Source organism: Eulemur rufifrons, chromosome 18 (genome assembly GCF_041146395.1).
Source record: "Eulemur rufifrons isolate Redbay chromosome 18, OSU_ERuf_1, whole genome shotgun sequence".
In the NCBI taxonomy this organism is placed as follows: Eukaryota; Metazoa; Chordata; class Mammalia; order Primates; family Lemuridae; genus Eulemur; species Eulemur rufifrons.
Genome location: NC_091000.1, coordinates 47,796,345 through 47,802,344, shown reverse-complemented (window position 1 = coordinate 47,802,344; position 6,000 = coordinate 47,796,345). Strand labels below are relative to the sequence as shown.

Below are 6,000 nucleotides of genomic sequence, written 5' to 3'. Positions count from 1 at the left end.
TGCCCTCTCTGAGGTTCGAACTCAGGACCTTCAGATTATGAGACTGACGCGCTGCCGACTGCGCTAAGAGGGCGACGGTGCCCCTTTTTTTGCCATGCAGGTATCGACACTTCTTCTGTAGCACGGCTGCTTTATCACTTCCTAGCCTTCCCAGAACATAAGTAATGCCACTTGGAAATTACTCCACATCAGCCAAAGCTACACCTGAGGGACTCTGCACCCAGGACCAGTGGAGTCCACGCCTGTCCAGGATTCACCTAACGATAGGACCGTGCGGGCTGGGGGACCAGGGACAATCATACCGTTCTTTGGCTACTCTTTTCTCGTGTGGCCCAGTGACCTGGCTTTTCCCTCCCTCACAGATCTTAGTCACTCTTCCTTCCACCTTCCATGGTCTCCGTTGCTGAAAACAAACGAAGGTGCTCACTTAACAATAGTTCACTGGTCTGACCAACCGCGTGAATGAATGAGGCAAGAAATAGTCCTCCAATGTGTCCTTTGTCCATACTATTCTGTTATGATTTATCTCCACTTGCATCTATAATACCTAACTGGAGGCATTCCCTCTACAAAAAACACAAACTGAACTTAGAATAATCACCTCTGTTCGTTTGGGGATTTTGTTTGTTTTGTTCTTTTAGAATTTTGTGCAACATTAATTAATTATACTAAGAGGTTTGAGTTTTCTTCTTATAATTCAACTCAATTTTGGCAACCAAAATGTCTCCTAATCTGCACTTTCCAGATGTAATGGAGGCTCAGATGTGACCTTCCTAAGGTCACAGAGGTGCTAAGTGGCAAAGCCTGACTTGATAAGCAGATATTTTTTTCTCTCGCTTCCAGCTCATGATCTCTTTACCTGTTCTTCTCCACAGTAGCCCATTCATTCATACAGCAAATATCTAATTCCAAACCTCCTGTTTACCTCCCTTTTGGGCTTTGACTTCCAAATCAACTTTGACTCATTCTCTTCTTTCAAATACCACATCTCATAATTTGCCAAACCCTGAATATTATTCTTACACAACTCCTTTGAATTAATCAATATCTTTCCACTCATTCAATGCATATTCACTGGGAAGGTATTCTTTGCCAGGTAGTGTAGTAGGCTCAGAAAATTCAGAAGAAATCCAATCACCTCAGACATCAAGAGGTGGCAAGATTAATATGGATAAGGGATGACCCACTTTCAGATTTGTCATTTTCAGTCTCCCTGGCATTTACAGCTAAATATGTCTTTCAAAAATATCACTTTCAATAATGTCATTCTTCTACACTCTGACTATTCCTGATTTCCTAGCTGTGATATGATCTTGATTATCTCTTAATTCTCTGGCTCTTCTTTTTACCTAAATTGTGATTTTGCTCTAAAAAGTCAATTATATCCATTGGTGGATAGAGTAGTTCAGTTAGTCAATATGTTTGCTGATTTGTTGTCTACTAAATCTATAAATTACTGAGAAAGGAGTAATACCATCTGCTACTATAATTAGATTTTCTATTTTTCGTTTCTGGTTTATCCACTTTTGTGTTTGAGTTTTGAAGCTCTGTGGCCAGGGGCATAGACATTTAGGAAAGTCGCATCCCTTTAGTGAATAGACACTTTATAATTATATGATATCTCTTTATATCTGGCTAGTTCTTTATTGTGAAATATGCTTTGTCTGGTATTAACATGGCCAATTCAGCTATTTTGTTGTTATTTTGGCTTTCATAGTTTGATTTTCCCTGTTCCTTTACTTTTACTCCACCTATGTCATGTATTTTGAGTTTCTCATAGTCAGCACATAGTTTGACCATGATTTATTTCTAATACCTTCTGACAATCTCCAGTCAGTAATTGATGTACTTAGACAATTTACATTTAATGTTATTATTGATATGTTTGTATATAGATTTACCATTTTATCATTCATTTATGGTTTGTTCATGTATCATTTGTTCATTTATCATTTGTTCATAGAGTCAATATCCTACCATTCCAGTTGAATATGGAAACCTCAACATTTAAGTCTGTATACCCTAGCCCCTTTCTGTTAGGTATACAGTACAATTAGATACAATGAAAACTCCATTAGACAATGTTAACAATTTTTGCTTTCAATCAAACATACTTTAAAGAACTCAACAGAAGAATAGTAGTCTGTTATATTTACCCAGATATTTTGTATTTCTATTATTCCTTAATAGGTGATATTCTAAGTTTCCTTCTGACATTTTTTTCTTATCTCTAATCTTTACTAATTCTTTTCTACCAGTTCTGCTAGCAATGAATTCTCAATTTATCTTCAAGTCAGATGTATTTATTTCACCATTATGTCTAAAGGATATTTTTGCATATATAGCATTCTGGGCTGGGTTGACAGGTCTTTTCCTTCAGCATTTAATAAATGTTACGAAATTTATTGGTGGACCTTGTGGTTTCTATTTATCCACAATCATTCAGAATTGCAGTTTTCCTTTTATTTTTCTCTGGCTGCTTTCAAAAAAATTTTTTTCTTTAGTTTTCAGAAGTTTGATTGGATTTCTTTGGGTTTATCCTGCTTGAGGTTTGTTGAACTTCTTAGATCTGGTTTAATTTTGCTAAATTTGAGAGGTTTTCAGTCATTAATTCTTCAAAAAAAACTATTTTTTTGAAGCCCTCTTTCTTTTCCTCTTTTAGGACAATGATGATGTAAATATTAGATTTTTTAATTGGTCCCTGCCTGAAGCACTGTTCATTTATTAATATATATTTTTTCTTCTGTTGTCCAAATTGGTTAATTACCATTGTTCTAGCTTCTAGTTCACAGACTCTTTGCTTGGTCATATCCATGCTGCTACTGAGTTTGTTTGTTTTTTTTTTTAAGTTTCTGAAGTTTTTTGGTTAATTTTTTTTTTTTGGTTAAGTTTCAGTTCTAAAATTTCAATTTGGTATTCTTTATATTTTTCATTTACTTGGCAAGACTTTCTAACTCTCCATTCACTTAAAGAGGATCCATCCCTAATTCTCTTGGCATTTTTAGAATAATTGCTTTGAAGTATTTTTCTTCTGATTCTGCCACTTGTATCATTTCTGTATTGGTTTGTTAACTGTTTTTTCCTAAGTGTAGTAAGATTTTCCTGGTCCTTCATATGCTGAGTAGTTTGGGATGTGACTCGGACATTTTTGTATTAAGTGGTGAGACTGTGTCTCATTGAAACGTTGGGGATAATATTGTTGGTTTTGTTTTTGCAGGCACTTGACTGCCTTGTGTTCAAGTTCCAAGTAGGGACCAGCCTTCTGTGTGTCATGGTTTCAAAGTCAGTACTATTTTCAAACCCTTCACAATACTATAATACTTGGAGAGCTCCAGAGTGTGACCAATGTGGACTGGGAAGCGGGCTATCACTTAGTTCAGTTCTCAAGCTCTTTTTAGGTAAGTCGTTTAGGACCGGAGCCACTTTTTCACAGCACGTGGGTTATGCCCAGGAGTTCACAAACAACTTCCTGGGTTTGCTTTCCACAGTGTCTTTCCCAGTAGGTTCTGGTTACTTGGGACTCCCGATTTGAGTCCCTTAACCAGAAAGCTGGGGCTTTATTTACCCGGGTAGCTGTGCCCTGTACTCCTCAGGACTGTGGCTCTTTTAGGAGCAAGCTGCAGGAGGAAAGTGAGAGAAAGAGCAATTTGTTACGTCGCTTGGTATCACCAGTCCTGGAAGAAAGAGAAAACAAATTATAAATTGGTAGATCTATACTATGCCGAATGCCAGTAGAGCCATGGGCAGCCTTGTACTGTTTGTGCCCATACGTCACGAACAACATTGGCGTCCAAATTACTACTGCGTTCGGTGTGTACTTTCTCGTTTTTTCCAAGAGGTCGAAGGGTTCTTGTTCTCACTTAGAGAGACTGGGAAAGCATCACTGAGGCTTAAGAACCCTTGAGAAAATTTCAGACAGCTTACATCATCAAAGTAACATTTTAGGAAAAGGTGTTTAGTTTTGAATTGTCAAGGATCTTGTAAATGGGAAACTGGAATTGGAGAGAAAAGGGGAAGAAATTCAAAAGATTAAAGGATTGAGGTTCATTCTGCCAGCTCCTGATGTGAATATCATGAGTCTCTCTGCAGCTCCAAACATCATTATACTTCATGTGGTAAAATATACCCTTCATAAACATTGTAGAATGGATGAAGAGAAGATAGATGAATGAGAAGAAAGAAAAAGATTCTAGAGAGGTTGTGCAGGAAGGATTTGCAATATTTGTCAAGACATTGGGTGTAGAGATTTGAGGGAAAAGTCTTAAACATAAGAGAGAAGTCTCAGAAGAGATTCTGAATTAATATCTGATGGATGGAAGAATAAATCTAGAATTTATAAGTTTTTGTTAAGTGATAAAGGAATGGACGAGCTGGTGTGGAGAAAACAGATGATGAGACTATGCACTACGTTAAATGAAAAACAAAACTGTATTCTATTATTGTGGTAAATACGCATAACAAATTTTACAATTTAAAATTTTAAGTATTCAATTTAGTGGCATTAAGTACATTTACAATGTTGAGCAATCATCACCACTGTCCGTTTCCAGAACTTTCTCATTATTCCAAACAGAAACTCTGTGCCAGTTAAACAGTAACTACATTTCTTCCCACTAGTCCCCAGTATCCCCTTTTCTACTTTCTGTCTCTATGAATTTGCCTACACTAGGTACCACATGTAAGTAGAGCCGTAAAACAAGTTTTTAATTTAGGAAAAAATTGCCTTTTATATTTGATTTTTCTCCTTACAGCTAAATATTTACAACTTGGGGGTGCGCCCAAGGAGTTCACAAACCGCTTCATGGGTTTGCTTTCCACAATCTCAGCAGTACTTTCTGGTTACTTGAAAAGAAAGCTGGGGCTTTAATTACCCTACTTTCCAGGGCAGAGTGTTGCATTTTGGGCCAATCTGCAGGAAAAAACAGGGAGAAAAAGAACAATGGGTATGTTCCACACTCTTGGGATCACAGTTCCTCTGAACAAAGAGAAAACAACTTATAAGATGTAAGTCTATGGCACGTTTAGGGAGTCATTGCCGGCGCTCTCTTCCTAAGCTCACGGGTCTCTAACCAGTTAGCGCTTCAAATGTGCCGTTTTCTCTTTCTTTTCAAGAGGTCAGCAAGTCTGATGTTCACTCGGAGAGCCGGGAGACAAATAGTGAGACCTGGAAAATGTGAGCATCAATCCCGCTACCTCTCGCATGCTAAGCGAGCGCTCGACCACTTGAATTCATCCCTCAACTGCTGTGGGCTTTATTTGGCCTGTTAACTTTATTCAGGAGTGGATGTGCTGTTCTACACTTCATTACCCACGATTTCCGGCGGCCCAGAACACAGGGAATGTCACAGCCTTTAATGACGGCGGGGCGGGGGGCGGGGGGGGGGGAAGAGTGCGATGGCTATCTGTTCCTCCGAGAGGGAAAGGAGAAAAGGTTACTAGGAGAAAGTGGACATAGTAAAATTCTGTTGATGCAAAATTTCACATTTCGGATTTTCTTGGAGAGAAGAGAGCACTTCCCAGCTGGGGAGTGCCCACCCAGAACGGCCTGGCTAATTTGGCACAACTATCACAGACGATAACCTTGCTCTTAAAAGAGGCAGGATTACCACTTGGTCCTCGCAGCTCTGGCAGCCTAGGAAGAGGCGGTGGTGCCATCAGGAATGGCTGGATTCTGGAAGAAGACAACAGGGACCTTCTGGCAATAGATTCATGCCTCTGACCTTAAGGCTGGGGACATACCCCAAGTGTGACCAATCAGAGCTCTCGGATTTCATACACTGAAGCTAGCAGAGAGAGCCACCTGTCCCTTTTCCCAGAACTGCCAGACACCAGGTTACTTGACATCTCTGTCTGAAAAAATGAAGTCTCCAAGAGAAGTGGAGGTGAGAGAGGAGGAGTATCCTGAAAGAAATGAGTTCCAGGTGCTAGTTCCCAAAGTCTCTTGAGTAGCTGTAATCCCACCAGAGCTTCCTTTGAGTCTATGAGCTACTCCTGCATTTT

The 6,000-nt window shown here is 39.2% G+C and overlaps 1 non-coding gene across 1 annotated transcript; it reads right to left on the bottom strand.

The window, feature by feature from the left end:
- Positions 1-73, bottom strand: TRNAM-CAU (transfer RNA methionine (anticodon CAU)). Its single transcript has one exon. It is a non-coding gene; the product is annotated as a tRNA-Met (tRNA).
- Positions 74-6,000: the final 5,927 nt, after the last annotated feature.